Source organism: Ambystoma mexicanum, chromosome 5q, assembly GCF_040938575.1.
Source record: "Ambystoma mexicanum isolate Mex_15411 chromosome 5q, UKY_AmexF1_1, whole genome shotgun sequence".
NCBI lineage: Eukaryota > Metazoa > Chordata > Amphibia > Caudata > Ambystomatidae > Ambystoma > Ambystoma mexicanum.
In genome coordinates this window covers 1,228,251,106-1,228,268,091 of record NC_090933.1, presented here as the reverse complement: position 1 = coordinate 1,228,268,091, position 16,986 = coordinate 1,228,251,106, and positions in this window count along the sequence as shown.

The window sequence follows — 16,986 nt, the reverse complement described above, 5'->3', positions numbered from 1 at the left end:
AAGTGGGAGTGGGGTCCAGAACAATCCAAGACAGTGAAACAACTAAAGAGAAGCCTTTCCCAAGTGCCTTGTTTGGCATACCCCATGAAGAACAAGGAATTCTACTTGGAGACAGGGTTCTCAATACTTAACAGCAGTATTATACCAAAAGCATGACATGGTCAACAAAGCTATCTCGTACGCAAGCAATATTGTGTCTGCTCTGGAGGAAAATTTCAACAATTGTGAAAAGGCACTCCTGGCAATGGTTGTGGGCATTGAAGAATCACCGCCCATTCGTCCAGGGGGAGCACATCATTGTTGAGACTCCTCACCAGACCTTGCAATATCTCAAAAGTGACCGAATCCGAACAGGGAACGTGAGAAATTCCAGAATTACTTTCTGGATTCTGTCCATGCAAGGCTTTCCTGTGGAGTTCAGATATTGCCACAACAAGAAGAATTCCTTAGTGCAAGGTGTGGTTGACTTGCATAACTGTCTCGATGACAAACGTCTAAAGACCAAGAACAAAAATAACATGGAGGCGTACCATACTTCCCCGCACAAAGTCTATGAGGAAGGGGATACCCACAGTTTATGTGGATGGGTGCTACTACATGTTGATAATCATGGGGAAAAAGAACTAGTGGCTGGTGTTGGGAATGCCTGGGTGAATGATGCCCCAGAGCCCTCTGCTGGGTACAAAATAGGTCTCCGAAGTAGTCAGGTGGCATAGTTGACAGCAGTACATCAATCCATCCTCACTGCCATGCAACCCCAACTCAAAGAACTGGTCATAATCACTGATTCAGATTATGTCAGAATGGGTTTGTTAAGCACCTGATTAATTGGAAAAAATCGAGGCATGCTGTGGGCAAATAACAAACCGCTCACGGGAAATTCATCCAAGCAATTGATGACCTGGTCACCTCTAATGAGATGACCATCTATTGGAAAAATATCATAGGTCACTCCAAAATAGAGGGATCAGACAAAACTGTAAATGACTTGGCTGACCGGTTGGTCAAAACCAGAGCCATCCACAGGGATCTCATAGAAACCGAATCCCTGTTGGTGCGATATTGAGATTGCTGCTGTCACCAGGTCCCAAACACATGCCCAAAATAAACTCTCAACTGCCCAGTGGAGTAGGGAAACCCCAGATGCTGATTTGATTATGGCACAAAAAGGGGACTCGATTATTGGGAAATGTTATCAACATATTGAAGACCATGTGAATTTTCCTCTGACCGAATCCGATTATATCAGGAAGAGGACCTTTGTTGATGAAGTTTTGAATCCAAGATGGTTTGTTGGTAGGGATATCCATATCTGGATGTGACCAGTGGGTGGTACCTACCTCATTTCGAAGCATGATGTTAAGTCACACCCATGACGCAATCACAGCCAGTCTTAGGGGGTTTCATACAACTCTAAAAATCTTGCGAGATGTTGCATACTGGGCACACATGGGTCAGGACCTTGAACTATACTTAAAGGGGTGTCTTATGTGTGCTCAGTTTCAGCCAAATTCCCTCACACGCCACGCTCCCCTACAGAAAAGGGGAGTAACACTGCCTTGGTTGGACTCGCAAGTCAATTTCATCGGGCCAGTGATTCGCTCCTCTAGAGGAAACAAGTACATGTTGAACGTGGCATGCTTGTTCACCAAGTGGGTGGAATGTCTTCCAGCCCAAAATTGCAGGGCGGAGACAGCTGCAACCCTATTGATTAGTCACATCTTCTATCATTTCGGCCTTCCTGTAAGGATTGAGTCGGACTGAGGAAGTGATTTTACCTTTGAGGTGATGACAAAGATGCGAGAGATAAGAGAAATCTCCACATTTCCTACCACCCAGCCTTGCTCTCTCTCATTTCGGCCTTTCCCCAAAGGATTGAGTCGGACCGAGGAGGTCATTTTACCATTGAGGTGATGACAAAGATGCGAGAGATACTATGGTTAAAGAGAAATCTCCACATTTCCTACCACCTAGCCTTGAGTGGGGTAGTTAAGACGTACAATAAAATGATTGTGGGAATCTTCAAGAAGTTTATGGTGGACTCTGGACCTAGTTGGGACATCTGATTACCGCTTGTCCTAATGGCCATCAGCTCTACACCATCTTCTGCGAAAAAATATTCACCATTCGAGCTCATGACTGGATGAAAAATGCTACCTCCTCACCTGCTCTACAGAACTCAAGAGCAGACCCTGATCAATGCGTCCACGACTCATGAATACATTGAGAGCTTAAGAAAAACCTTCTGCACACTTTTGCTTAGGCTCAGTGAAATTTAGAGAAGTTGGCAGAGGGGATGAAAACCCACTACGACTTAAAGACCACGAGGAAAGGGTACGAAGTAGGAGACAGGGTCTACCGGTACAATTTCCAAAGGAACCAGACCAAAGAGCGAACGTTCCTCCCCTCCTGACATGGTGCTTTTGAAATTGTCGATACAATCTCACCTGTCACTTATAAGATCTGCATCCCTAAAGGAGAACAGACGACAGAGAAATGGGTTGATAGCAATCAGTTGAAAAGCTGTCATCCCAGACAGATCTTGCAACTGATTGAAGAACCAAGTGAGGATAGAGCCCAGTAACCATATGAAGAGGTAAGGTAAAGAATGGCAACCAGGATGGAGAAAATCACACATGTGCAGGGATTAGAACAACGTATCCTTATTATAAAGTTACCAAGGGTAATTGTCATTGTCCAAGACTATGATGCCATGCAATGTAAATGTATAACTCATTGTTTTGTTTTCAATTCGCAAATCAATACTGGGGAAAATTGTACTGAATGAAATACTTAACCTCTCTTTTATTCTCGGCAGATTAAACAACTCATTGCCTCTACAGGCCGGAGGTGTAGCTACTGGAAAGGGAAGGGCCCAGGACCAAAACCCAAAATCCGAAAAGAGTGGAGTGCAGACCAGAGTGCCACTCCCTCAGGACATGTAAAAGGCAGACGTACTCCCAAGGAAATCCTTGTAACAGACCAGGCTACAAGGAAACAGACACCCCACTCTCTCCTTGCTCTTCTCTCTGTCTCATTAATCAAAGATACAGGAGGAGGGATTTGTGGGGTGAACGATAGCCCCTGAATGCTAGGAATCAAGAGGCCTGGGTGATTTGCAAATGCCCATTGTATCAAAGGCCAGCACAGAAATGGTGACGTCGGACATACGGCCTACGGAACTAAAAACAGGCCTGAAATCTAAGGAAAGACTCTAAAGCAAAAGCGCTAAGATGTGTGAAATGCATTTCAGGAAGGAAAAGAAGGACACGTGGCAATGATGTTTGACTCAGTTCATGGAGAGCTGCACTGATATTTTGAGAGACAGCAGTGCATACAGTATCTTCAAGGGAACAGCAGATAGTGCTCCAAGCAGCTAAAGTGAAACATAGTTCATTGCATGTAAAATAAATAAAAGAATGTAATTTTCGTATTTCTCTCATCCAATTGACAGTATACTATGCAAAATGCTCACTAGACTTTCAAAGCTTAAACCTGGTATTCTCATAGAGCGAGCCTTCTACATATGGACAATACAGAATATGTATTTAGAAACGGTGTGCCTTATAAGATGTCATTTAAAATTTCAATTGTGTGTGAGTTTAACAGGCCATTTTGCTGCTGAGTACCTGAACGGTCATTTCTCCGAACATGAAACTAAGCTTGAGGCCCTTCCCTCTGCTGCCCTGAAGACACAGGCCTGGTTGCCAGAATCAATCAGAGCCATTGCTTAAATAATAAGAAAGAAATACGCTTCTTGGATCGGAATCACAGTGGAAACCAGATAAGCCATGTCTCTTCTTGCAGCAGGAGTGAACTTGAGGTCACAAGTCCCATAAAAGGTCCATTAGTGTTGCTCACAGGCCTTGAAGGAAGAAGCAAACTTAAACACAGACCTGGCTCTGCTGAGTCACATGTCCAAGGAAAAATTAAACAGGAGGAGCTAGGGTGGGGTCCAGAGTGATGACACCCCTGGAGCTGAAGTTTGATTACATGGGAGTAATACATTGTATTGCATAAAATGGGCAGCGTACATCTCACAACGGTCATTCCAGCCTTTTATTAGAGGGGACAATCACCCCCTTTTAACCATGCTAAAACAATTTTGGTGTGATAAACATAACTACAGTTATTAATGAAAATGTGATTTGGACATTCACTTGAGTCCAACAGATGTGAAAGTTGGTATGAGCGTGCCGATAATACTTATCGTGAAAACTGTAAGGTAGCATATCTTTCACAGATATGGCTATTGGGTAAATGAAGAAAAAAATGAATCTCTGCATAGGAAGGGTGTGCTGATTTCAGACTAGCCTTATCTGATTTACCTTAACATGTAGTTCTCAAAAATATATTTATACATGTAAAGAGTTGACAATGTAGGGTACTTGTCATGTTGATAGATTTTGTGAGCTCAAAAAATGACTGAGCCCACCGGTCAAAGTAGGATGGTGAAGCTTTCTCCTCCCACAGCTGTATCAAATCACTCTCCCATCCCCTCGTCCAATTAGCACACAGTGGGAGGTGGGTAGTGAACATCAATCAATTCCTTTCGCGAGAATAATGAGAAGTTTTTGATGTCATTTTCCCTATAAGTAGATCAGTTTGCATTAGAACTGGACTTCTTACACTAATTCTGAGAAGCAACCTGCTGCTGAAATCTGGCGAGAAACATCCCAGCAGAGATGCCTAAATCTTGCATTGGAGACAGGAACCAGGAGACAGAAGGTGATGGGGACCCCTTCAAGGATTCATAGGAAATCCTTTGCTGCTACCTTTGCTGTCCAAGTGGTGCCCTGATGCTCCTGATGTCCAGTTCAAGGCTTCTCCTGTAAGTACTACTACCCCAAAGCCATAGAGTGTGTAGGCCCTATATTTGTACAGCATTGTTTTAGGTATTTCCCCATAAAAAATGTCCTGATTTTCTGTGTACATCACTAGCATATTTAATCAAAGTAAATCAATGAATTCCTCTATAGTCATCATGGGATTGGTATTGTTGACATTCAAAACCAACAATCTTTTTCCCAGTGTGTTTTGAACCAGTATAGACATACATATTTGCCAAAAGAATTAACCCCAATCCCTGTTTCTACGCGAGTGTGCAGGGTGCAAAACGAAATTCTCCATTGATCCCCTTCATCATAAATCAGAAGGGGAAGCCTGGTAGTGCTGTTGCATATGCAAGGAGCAAACCAAAATTGCACCTTGTTCCTTTGTGCTCTGACCGGAACCCCAAAGCCCTGCTTGTTCTTATGAGGTGTGGCAAAACACATTTCCCATTGCTTTTCTTTCTTTCCTATTGTCTCTATGTTAGAAACCCCCAAATCCGATTTCCCATTGTGTTCCCATTCTCTGCCACTAACTTTCCATTCAGGAGAAGTCCAGTCTAATTGATGTTTGGAGGATAAGGGTTGCTGGGAGAAATGTGTAACCCCATCTGATATCACGGTGTGTCTTGAATTGTTCTTTTCTTTATTGGTGGGTGATTTAAAAAGAAATAATTGTGACTGCATATCTCTGTATTATCTCTGTACTTGTGCCTGTACAGAAGTCATATTATTCTTGTAGTGCCCCAGCCTTGGTGGCTGATGTCAACCTATGTGTGAAATTTGGTTTAAATACATGTATTCATTAATGAATATTCACCGGCCTGGTTCCTAGTCCATTGTGGCACCTGGTACTTGTTGGGGTTGGGTGCGAGACGGGTTGGATGCCTTACCACAGTGAACCTTACAAAAATTAAAAGTGCTACATTGTAGGAGAAAGAAACTCAATGAGCTGGGTGTGACCGCCTAATAAACTGTGACATTTCTTATACAATTAAGCCAAAAGATGGGTGGCAAAAGGTGTTGTAGTTTCAGAATAAGCAAGATCCTTTTTGTCATTTTTCTTTACTTTGTGCACATGTCCTTACATGTTGAATTATGCCACTGCACATTATCAATCCTCTGATGGCGATATATCATTCTCTATGAGATCCAATTTTCCAGAGTTAGCGTGCGAGTAGTTTGATATCTCATATAGACTCCAATATTGCATATAGTCTAATATTAGATGTCAACATTGCATATAGACTTCAATTAGACTCTTGATTCTATTTGATATAAAGCTTTTGCATTATTCAGTGGTCCTAACAGACTCTTAACAAAAGATGCACCGTCATTTTGATAGTGCTTTTTTCTCTGTTTCGCTCTTGTTCTTTTTTGTATATATTTCTCCAACCTAAATATTCCTCCTTCTGCCAAGCTAGTGCCAACCACCTGATTTACAGTTGGAGCATCTGCCAGGTCAGGTGGCAGACGGCTCACCCTCACGTTGCCTGCATATAAACTGCTTCCACAGAACCAACCAGGGAAAATCCATGCTAGAGTTAGAGCTAGGTAGAGGACAATCATAGTGTAGAATGCAATAGTGACACACCAGACATTTTGTGGATGGGATTTTGCTCTGTTCCGCACCATTCTATGAGCCACCTAGAGGCCGAAAATATTCATAAGAGACCCAGAACTTCCTTGACAAGACTGGGTGCCTTTTTTAATGGCTAGATCTAGTGTGAGAAAGCTATTTGTTAATTAGAGATATCTTCAATGATCTCTTGAGTACTGAATAACAAATTCCACACTAGTAGACTAATTAACTTGTTGGTTCTCTCCTGTTGCTTTTGGGTAAATTAATTGTGGATGAAGAGGGTTGCCAGATATGAGGCAGTGGCACTTACATTTAGATTCTTTGGAGTTTCAGAGGATCCTGCTGTGCAACTTCTGCTTTGACTTTGTTGCAGCAGTAAAAACTGGAAAACCAACACCTCTGTTTGTTTCAAATGGATACGCTAGCTCATGGAGCAGATAATCGCTTATTAGCTGCAGTTGTGTGCTCTTAATGTTTTAAGTTATAAAAATATAAAAGGTGAGTTTTGAACCACACCACTATTTTTTATTGACTATTTCCCTAGCAAATGCCCAATAATAACTCTATGTCTACCAGTGAATTTTGAAGAGAGGAGAACAAAAAAAACCAGACCAATCAGGGTCCCACAGGCCCAACAGGAAGCAGCGCTTTATCTGTACCATCTGCAAAATGCACAGGGTGAAAGGTCCTGGAATTTACATTACAATATATACTTGATTGGGTGTGGACACCGGCACATTAGCAGATGCTTTGAATTTGCATCTGTGCGGGTGTTCAGGTGGACGGGCACTCAAGGTGACAGATGGAGCAATCAATGGAGCCATTGAGCATTCAGCAGCAACATGTGATTTTAGCTGGCACATTCTAATGCCTATGGGGTGTCTTTGATACCAAGACCAACACAGGGTAATGGAATGCACCCTGTCAGAGAAGTGCAAAGGTGGCAAGGTAGATTTAAAGGAGCTCTCCATCTCTGGCTCCTCAGCATGGTGTATTGTTTTTTCTGACCTGATGCCTATCAACCTTTCTCCTGGCTAGCTCCCTTTGCTTAATCTTTCAGATACTTCATGAGTGGCTTGGTGACCAGAACACCATGGTATTTCAGCATGCCTGTCATATGCATATACTCCAGAAACTGCACAGTCCTGAGGCAAACATCATAAAATGCAAGCACCAGCATGCACCTGCGTCCAAGGGACAAGACCCAGCCATAAACTGGAAGAAAATAGTGTTTACTCCAATGGATATGGATTACCAATCCGCATTCGAGAGCCAATTAGGACACCTACCAACTACCCCACAAACCCCAACCTGGAAATGGGGTACAATGGGGCAGCAAAGCAAAGCAGCAATTTATACTGGACTATCCAGGAATAGGGGAAACATAGGATGACCCGGTCCCAAAGCGGAGGATATTGGCAGAGTTAAGGATACATTAGGAAACGCTTGACCGAGGACAGCAGCTTACTTACCTACCCAACTGGAGAGGAGAGAAGCTTTCAGGCAGGAAACGGGGCTTTACAAATCCATCAGAAACAGTTTTAGGTGAAAGGTATTCTGGTGAGACTGGAGGAGCTGGAGAAGGACCAAGAGATCAGAGAGAAGGGGGTAGCATGAGATGGAGGAATTTGTGGAGCCTTTTGGTTAGTTTGGAGAGCGTGAAGATATGGGGCCTCATTACAACACCGGTGTTAGCCATGCCGGTAAAAACGGCAGGCTGCCACCGGAGTTGTGATTTGTTCCGGCGACTGGCTTCACAGAAACACTGGAGCATTACAGCCCTGGGTGGTCCTTGAAGTCAGGCGCCGGGAAAATGTAAATCTATATTCCCATTTCAGTTGCATAGGACTCAACGGGAATGGGGATGATGAAAGCCGTTAATAATCGTGCCGGTGCTTCCAAAAACGTCTGCGAATGGGGGCCCTCAACCAGGTCTGACCTGGTGGGAGGGACAGAACCCACTTGCAGACTCGTAACAATGGTGCCAGTAGGCTTACTGGAACTAATGTTAACGGACTGACACACTTGTAATGAGGCCCATGGTGTTGGATCTGAGAGAGAATGGTACCAGCTTTGCTTTTCGGTTTTAAGCGAGAGAGCGAGAGAGAGTAAGAAAGAAAGACAGAGGTTAGATCAGGAAAGTTAAAGTCCAGCAGAAAAAGAAGGAGTGAGAAGTTGGAACTAGGAAGGAGACATAAAGTAGAGACGTAGAGAGTGAGACAGGAGAGAGGGAGAGAGAGAAAAGAGAGAGAGAGAGAGAGAGAGAGAGAGAGAGATGGAGAGAGACAGAGAGAGAGAGAGAGAGAGAGAGAGAGAGAGAGAGAGAGAGAGAATGTGGGAGTGAGATCAGGAGGGAGGGAAAGAGAAGATGTGGGGTAGTGAGGGGAAGAATCTAGAGGGAAACAGATAGGATTTGGAGGGGACTGGAGAGTAGAGACAGGAAATAGAAGAGAGCGAGGGATAAGAACAGGTCTAAGGGGAAAAGATTGAAAGACGGTCATCTGTGATAAAGGCACGCCAGAGTGATCACTAACTGTTAGGTTATTATGTTTATTATTATTATTATTATTATTATTATTATTATTATTATTATTATTATTATTATTATTATTATTATTATTATTATTATTATTATTTTTCGAGTGTAGACCTAGCTTCAGATAGCAATGGAGTGATTTACAAATCATAGGGTAAGTATACAGTGAGGACATAAAAGGAAGCAGGGCCACTTAGGTAGTCCCTGGGGGAATTAGAGGGCTAAGCCTATGCAGTTAAGAACCTACCTAGCATAGGGATAAGCTAGACTGTAGAGATGCCCTGGCTTTAGTGCATCTAAGCTTTAATTAACCCTTTTGGAGTTGAGAGAGTGGGCTATGCTGAAGATTAAAGGGCATACTTAGAGGGATCACCCCTAAACCAGAAGCCTCAATTACATATTTGATATGTCATTGTAGGACATTTTGTGTAATAAACATTCAAAACGTATAGGCTTCATTATTGGGAAATTTGAAACAGTGCAGAATGTCCATGTTAAGACATAGTGAACCTCCATCAGGTGAAACTATATGCTTAGTAGAGCGCTCAATAAATCCACACGGGGTCCTTCATACACCCCAATCTTGGAATCCTGTATCTGTTTGCAAAGGTTCTTGAGTTTTCTTACCAGATTTGATGGATACTGTCAGGATCCTTTAATCGAATGATGTTCTCATTCAAGTTATTGTTCCTGTGTTTCTTATTTCCAAACACCCACACATTCTTTTGACTTTACCTATTTGTGCAGTCCACCCACAACATTTCTCTCTCTCCCTAGCAAAACATTCCACTGGTTTCTGCTCCTTCCTCGCCCACCTGTTCCATCATGAATGAGAAGGTCAGGGTGGAGGAATGAATGGGCGAGTCGGCTATCTTATGAATGGGATTTGATTGGACCATCTACCAGTGAAGAGTGCATTTAGAAAGATAAAACACTGAGTCACAAGGGCTTCCGAACATTTGAAGAAAGAACACCATTATGAAATGTTCTCATTAAGACTGCCAGACTTGACAACAAAACACTGTCTGAGATTGTGTGCATTCATGTCTCCAATTCAAGGACAATGTGAAGGTTCAAAATAAAATAACTCCAGAGGGGACACACTGTGCTGAAAGCTCCATCATGGAACAATGCCACCTTTGAGTCAACTGTTTTCCACAAAGCAGAAATAAAAATAGCAATATGCTTCTTAGGCAAATACCATAAAAGGCAGGAAGGAAATCAACAAACGTGTATTCACTTGAAGCAAGTGACATTACAGTACAGTAACAACGAAGAACAGTACATTATTATTATCATCAGTCAAAAGTTAATTACACCCCCACACTTTCCATTATTAGCACCCAGGGGGGAGCTGCGGTCAGGAATGTGGGCAGATTCCAACAGTGACTGCCCACGAGCCATGGTGGAAACCACAACCTCTTCTCGGGACAGGCCTCCATCCCACGCTGCACCCCGCCTTTTCCGGGGAGGGCAGCCATGAAACTAATAAAGGAAAATACGACCTTTACTATTTCCCCAACTCACATCCTCGTTTGGATATTTTTTGAGGGACGTTGGGCATGCACGTAAGTCAGGGCCATAATGTCCCTTAGAAAAGAATTGTTAGCAGCCCGGACCAGAGGCCGGGGGTGCTAATAGTGATAAACACCACTTTCGGGGGTAAAGAGGGCAAGTACCTGGTCTGAGCCTTCGAGGGGGCATACTATTGTGCTGAATGACTGGCAGACCGTCGGACTCTGCACGCAACGTTTATCATTATGATGCGATCCAAATATTGTTAGACAGATTATGGATTAAAGCTCGCCCTTGTTTTTCCAGTGTCACAAAACTCCTGTTTTCCCAGAGACAATGCACCTTTTGGCACAAAGAGCTGAATTGGTGTCCATCATTACTTGACTTGAAAAAAACAACAGAATATTATGGTGCAACAAGCAAACATGAAACCTCTGGATTTGGATGTGTTGTTCTCGCTAGGTTAGAAGCATGGATGAATCAGAAGAATATTCTGTCCCCGTTTGATCTGGGCAATCTCAGAGCAATTGTTAAAACTTTATCTAATAGTGGACCACTCTTTCCATGTTAAGGAGGAGCCAATCTTTCTGGCCTTCATGGCTAAAAGCACCACCTTCGATAAAGTCAACTGGGCTAAGTTGTGGTAGGTGCTCAGGTCCATGAACTGTCCACAGGGAATAGTTAAGCTCTTAAATAGGCTTCACCAGTTGAGTCAGGCTTGTTTCAGGAGCGGGAAAATGGTTGTTGTACAGATCCTCTCCTGGGGGAAATGGGTGTGTGCCAAGAGATGTGTCCTGGTGCTCCCACTCTTTACTTTGTACATAGATGGCTTGCAGAATCACTTTTCAAATTCATCACCAGGTGTACCAAGGATGGCAAACAGAGCGCTGCAGTGTTGGCATACACGGGCGTTACTGTTCTGATTGCGTACCCCCCCAAGCACTCCAGAAACTCATCCTTGACTACACTGCTTTCATGGATGATCTGGATGTTAAGTGAATGCCCAGAAATCTGCAGTCAAGGTATGTTTTAAAGGGAGGCAGCTGCCTAAATGTCCACCTATTCAGAGCAATGGTTTACTTTCTTCTGAAAGTCAATGCTTTTGACTTTCTAGGGATTTGTTTTTCATTGAATCTCTCCCTATAATTGCATGTTCAGAAACAGTCTAGAAAGCTCAGACAAGTGCTGGGAGGGCTACAGAGATCCCTAGCAATGTTTAAAGCCAAACCAGTGTACCTGATTTTAAAAATGTATGATAGTAACAGGGTGTTGGTTGCAAGTTATGGCATGGAGTTGTTTTGGTTTAAGAATATGTGCTCTCTTCAGATAATCAAAAAATGACTTTTTTAAATACGTCTTGGGCCTTGCCCGTTCGTCCTCTTATTATGGAGTACAGCTAGACTCAGACCAAGATTTTATTAGCGACATCTTGTCCGTTCAGCCTTTACGTCATTGGCTTCGTATATAGAGCAATGATGAGGCTGGATTGACTCATGAGATCATTCCGATTTTAATTCTGAAAGATCCCATTGTCAGGACCCTCTGGCTTTCCTCTATAAACACAGAGCGGAGGGCAATCAACACTGGTTCATATTTTAATTAATCAGAGATGTTAGCTTTAAAAATGGTAAAGGCACTAACAGTAAAGTGTTAAATCTCACATGTTGGAAAAAAGGGAATCTGAGGAGTTGTTAACCTGTTTTAATAGGAGACCTGTTATCGTAACTACCCCGGTAACTCTGAAATATCTCATATGGGCTAAGTACCCCAGCCAGAGAACACAAGAGCACATTTGAATTGCCTCCACCTCTACCAGCTAGATATTGACAATCAATTGTGCCTATTATGTAATGCTTCATTGGAGGATCTAGCCAATTTTTGTTATTATTTTGCCCAGCATATTATGTTAGGAGCTAGAACTTTGAGAACGATACTTTGTGAACTTTGGTTCTCCCAGTTCAGACCAGCACTGCTCTTCCTACTGTGGGCTGATGTTTAAGGTTTCTTGCTGCCTTCCAAACACATTTCAACTTCTACCTTTAAACTCACAATGCCCTTCTTCCACAACATATTATAACTAGGCCTGGATGAACTTTACCAATAGAACATCGAATAACGCAAATAACAGTGATTTGACAAGATCGAAATGTGGACAATATTTTTAAGAAGTTTGACAACTGTTCAACCACCGAACCACATGGCTTAACTGGAAGAATTCATTGAGAGCTCCTTTTCAGTCTTAGGTAGCTTTCAGGAAGGAAGAAGGTTTTTGCTGGTGGCAGGCTTAGGAACATTATGGAAGGAGGGCAGTTTATGTGAGAACTCACTCTCATGTGATTTAAAGGGGAGGACACAACAGAAAATCTGAGTGGTGGGTGATACGCCAATCAGTGAATGAACAACATTGTAGGGCAACATGTCACCAGAACCTAAAAAAGCAGGATACAGGGGGAGTCTTCCTTTTGTGATCTTTTCAAAGATGCAGTAGCAACTGATGTATGCCCAAGGAGATGCCAGAACTGCACATGGTCAATTGAAGGTATCCTCTAATTCAACTTCCACCCCCTCCCCATCACAAGTAAGACCAAAGTGCATGCCACTAGAAGTGCATGAACGGGCATTGTGAAAGATGGATGAATATCCACAAAAGACAGACAGAGGAAGTTAAACCTTCGGGTCATGCACTATGGTTGAGTATTGAAGCTGTGGTTTTTGACCTGTCTGCAAAGTTGGCACTTGACATTATTTTCCAGTTCATGTTATGCATCAAGTTACACATGTTTCCAGTTACACAGTCATCAACTTAATAATAATATTCTGTTTCATAAACCTGACTTCGAAAGTGCACAGGTCACCTTAACTTGTCAACTGGACTTCATCAAAGAAGTTACTATTCCCATAAATGATGTCTCAGAGTCTTCTTCAGTAAGGACACATATTTTGCCATAACTCAGGCAATCTGGCCACTGCCCACGGCAACAGGCTGTACCTCAGTCACCAAACGCATATCACATGTTATTTGTATCTACATTATGACACTTTTTAAAACATACAACATGGACACATTTGCAAAACCATGCTTTCATGTCCTTGCCAATGCTCCTTGCATGAGTTTGCTGCAAATCCGTCCATGTTTCATTTTTTGAAAAGTGTCAAAATGTATGTACATAAAATAGTCATATAATTTAGCCCACAACATAATCCATTCAGACTTTGCAAAAAACATTCAAGGTTGGGTATGTAATCTTTCTGAAATCTTTTGTGAACCTTCGTCAAACGGCAACAAAGTTATAAGCAATCTAAAAATGTTATGACCCCCCCATCTAATGTTGCCCTCTCTTGACAAAATACTACCAAACATTTAAAAAACATTCAATTCTGGGTCTAAAATCTTTTTGCAGATTTTTGTGCACGTTCGTCAAATGGCACCAAATGTATAAGGCTTTCAAATATTTTGGGACCTCCTCTAATTTTGCTCCCTCTTAGCGAAATAGCCCCAAACTTTGCAGAACCATTCAGGGTCAGGTCCAACATGATATTGCTACATTTCTTGCAGTTTAACTGAGTGGTGCCAAAGTTATAAGCCATCCAAAAACAGATTTTCACCAACACAGTAATGCAGAAATATGAATGGATGTCCCCGAACCGTTGAGATATTCGCGAACATCACAGCGATATGCTTGATCTTGAACATCCGGACTGTTTACGGTCGTCGGTGATGAAAAAACACATTTTCATTTTATGGCCATATCCCATCCCATCCTCATCACTCCTCACCTCCACAGAGATTGTTTCTTTAGTTTGACAAGTGGAATGTTGTGCTATTTATATGATTAATCAGGGTGTCCGCAGACAATGGCGGCTGTCAGCAGATCCAATGTGGTGACCGTTGAAAAAAATATGACACACCTCACATTTTTAAATGGCCAACCAGCAGACACGTGCAATGTCCACAGACATTACATCGCTCTATGAATGGCCTAGAGGTGTGACCGCAAACCGAATAGGGAAGTGGGTCTATGGACCATGCCCAGATATCACTTATTGTTGTGGACCTACTTTTCGGCCTATTAAAAAAAAAAAAAACAGCTGGTCAAATTCACACCAAATTTACAAGAGCTCACTTTGTAGACCAAGCCGCCATTCATGGGCGAATTTGGTGAAAGTCCATCCAGCAGTTTGGGCTGTAGGCATGAGCAAATTTGTTTTCCATTGTGTCTATTTGGAAAACCGCACATATTGGGACCCACCTATAAGTTTGCCCGCCTGCATAAAACCTCAACAATTTTTGCAGAATCAATCCGAGGGGATTATACACTTGTTTTGCAAAGTCTGGTGAGGGTTCGTCCAGGGCGGGGGAATTTATAAGCTGCCCAAAAAGTGCTCTTTCTATGAGTTGAGCAACTGAACCATAACTACACAGCCGCTACCGCAGGCCGTGTAATATATATAAATAACATGAACACTATGAAAACACATGAAAACTATCTGCACCCTCGGAAATCCTGTTGTGCGAATACCTTTCACACCCCTACTAAGCGGCGGACATGGCATTTAATGGACTGCAGCCCAAGCTTGGGCTGACAGGCAGTTAAATGCCATGTCCTCGCCCCAGCCGGGGCATGAAAGCTACATACATTGCATTGCTCCAAGTGTAGTTAGCACTAGAACCCTAATGCAAAAGTGTATTCTTTCAATAGATTATTTAACAAGACAACATGTTCACCCTAGTGCTAGGACTAGGGCAGACTTGGCTGAGTAGCACAAATGCATTGATAGAGCATATTTTTTGCAATAAGGCAATTACTGGCCTAGTGCTAATTGTATGCAAACTGATGTAAAGTTTATGTAATAAGGCCGTCTATGTCCAGCTGAGAAAGGGTTTAATCCCCCCAACAAAAATGGACCCACTGTTATCAATAGGAAATTGCAATTATTTTACACGGTGATCAAAAAAAGGTTTTTCCATATAGTACGGAATATTTGGAAATATTGAAATGTAACATGTATTATCACTTTTACAAACCACCTGTATTGTTTCCCTATACACTTTTGGGTGGTCAAAATATGGCAATTACTGGCCACCTCATACTAAGTAGAAATTATACATCAGCAAATTAACTGTTGTTAACTGAGCTCTCTGTTTTCTACAATATCATTGTCAAAGCCACAATTACCTGGACAACTTACTATGGAAGCCCTCACTGCCACCCTAGCATTCTTCAAGAAAGCATCGCATTTGAAAGACATTCTCCCTGCCTCACATTCCCCCTGCCTCTGTACTCCAGGCGCTTCTGACTGAACCACTCCACCCGCCCATGACAATCAGCAACAGCTGCCTAACTCAAGGCACGTTCCCCTCGACCTTCAAGAATGGACAAATCCTCCCACTTCTCAAGAAACCAACACTGGAGCCTGACAAACTCAGCAACTATCACCTATCTTCCCTTTCTTGGTAAGCTCCTTGAAAAAGCAATATCCACACTGCTCCTACAACACATAAAAGCCAACAATCTCTTTCAGTTCTACAATTCTTGCTTTAGACCTAGATGCAGCACGGAGTTGGCTACCATCAAGATGATCAACAATGCCCTTAAAATCTTCCATGATGGCCCACCTTGCCTCATTGTTGTCCTTAAACTCTCAGCATCATTCAACAAAGTAGAGCACCACATACTCACTGACAATCTACATCTCTGCATGGGATCAGCAAGATTGTTTTCCAGATCACAAACTGTACCCATCACCTGTGTAGTCCCGCAAGGATCCATCCTCTAACCCTGTGATCGTCAATCTATACATGGAACCAATTAGAATCCACCTCGCTCCACATACACCAATATCCATGATAACACATAGATCTACCACAAGATATCCACCGATGAAGGTTCCACAGTCTCAAGGCCGATGATGCAGTTGTGAATGTCCAGTGCTTACCTGAAACTCAACCTCCCAATACTAGAATTCTTACTGTTGGCCAACAAAACCAAACACCCTGAAATCCACATCTGGCTCTCTGTTAAGAACCTTGAGGGATTCACACCCCAGCTGACCACCTGTGCTGAGTCCCTTGGTTTCAACATCGACAGACAGCTTTCCTTCAAACAGCGCATAACAAGAAAGACACATACAATGTCTCTCATGGGGAAAATCAAGCCCTTCATTTCGGAAAACAACATCAGATCTCTGTCTATGCCTTGGTCATCTCCCACCTGGATGATGATAATGTCTTTTTGGAAGGCCTGCCGAAATCTGCCCTGGCTGAAGCATGACTCATCAAAGGACTACACTGGCTCCCGCTGAAATCCTGTATCATTGTTAAATGATCATCATCGATACACACTGCAGGAAACAACATGACAAGCTTGCAGAAAAGGGAGGCTTGAAAGTCTACAGCATAAAGGTCCTTATGAAGATGTCCAGGGAAATTCCCAACCCCAAAAGCGGAGTAGATTGGGATAGTTAGGGATACATTAGGGAGCACTTGCCCAAGGTTGGCAGCTTACCAACTGAAGAGGAGAGAT